Source organism: Papilio polytes, unplaced genomic scaffold (assembly GCF_000836215.1).
Source record: "Papilio polytes unplaced genomic scaffold, Ppol_1.0 DF823650.1, whole genome shotgun sequence".
Lineage (NCBI taxonomy): Eukaryota > Metazoa > Arthropoda > Insecta > Lepidoptera > Papilionidae > Papilio > Papilio polytes.
In genome coordinates this window covers 1-884 of record NW_013525554.1, presented here as the reverse complement: position 1 = coordinate 884, position 884 = coordinate 1, and the positions used below count along the sequence as shown (strand labels likewise).

At 31.6% G+C, this 884-nt stretch overlaps 1 long non-coding RNA gene across 1 annotated transcript; it reads left to right on the top strand.

Annotated features, from left to right (window-relative positions):
* The first annotated feature begins 6 nt into the window (after positions 1-6).
* Positions 7-884, top strand: LOC106104442. The gene is made up of 3 exons (XR_001225670.1): positions 7-107; positions 416-536; positions 796-884. It is a non-coding gene; the product is annotated as an uncharacterized LOC106104442 (long non-coding RNA).

The following is an 884-nucleotide window of genomic DNA, read 5'->3' as shown; positions in this document are numbered from 1 at the left end:
AGCCGCTGCCTACTAAAAGCAAGAAGGACGAACCTCGTGGAGTTAAATCTGCAGGCGCACAGAAGAAAGACGCCGAGAAGAAAGCTACACAGCCTGCTAAAGGAAAGGTAAATTATTAAAATGATTTGTTTTTCATATATAAAAAAAAAACATGTATTTTTGTATATATTGTCACTTACAGGCTAAATTTGTTATTAGTATTATTCAGTCAGATTTATTAAGACGAAGTAACAGACAAAAGCCAGTTCAAATTTTACTTTTAGTATGTTTGTAACAAATAAACTCAAACACTACTTCACCGATTTAAAAAATTCTTTCATATTTAGAAAGCTGCATTATCACTGAGTCACATAAGATATTATTTTCATATATTTAGTTAATGATTATTATTATAACAGTGATTTATACTTTTTAGGGCGTCGCTAAGCCTTCATCGGCGTCGACTCGCGGCAAAAAGGAGGACGAGGATTGTACTCCGTTGTTACCGAACAATAATGCTAAGAATCAAAGAATTATTGATGATCAAAAGTTAAAAGGTAAATCATTGTGTTAAATTTAGTTGTTTTGTGCTTTATTTTCTCCTCTTTTCATCAATTTCTTAAGTTTCTAATCCTATTTATTATTCCCCAAGTTAAATTAGCTTATATTCTGCTGCGGTCCCCGAAACATATAGCTATCTCTTTCATTACTTTTTAGGAAACTGAAATAACAGTTTTTTATAGTTATTTTGTCGTGAAAACTAAATTAATCTTGTTTATTATAATAGTTTTAATCATTAAAATTATTATTTTTCAGTATTAAAATGGAACTTCACGACCCCACGCGAGGAATTCTTTGATCTGCTGAAGGAGCAGATGACAAGCGCCGGATTGAATAAACAGCTT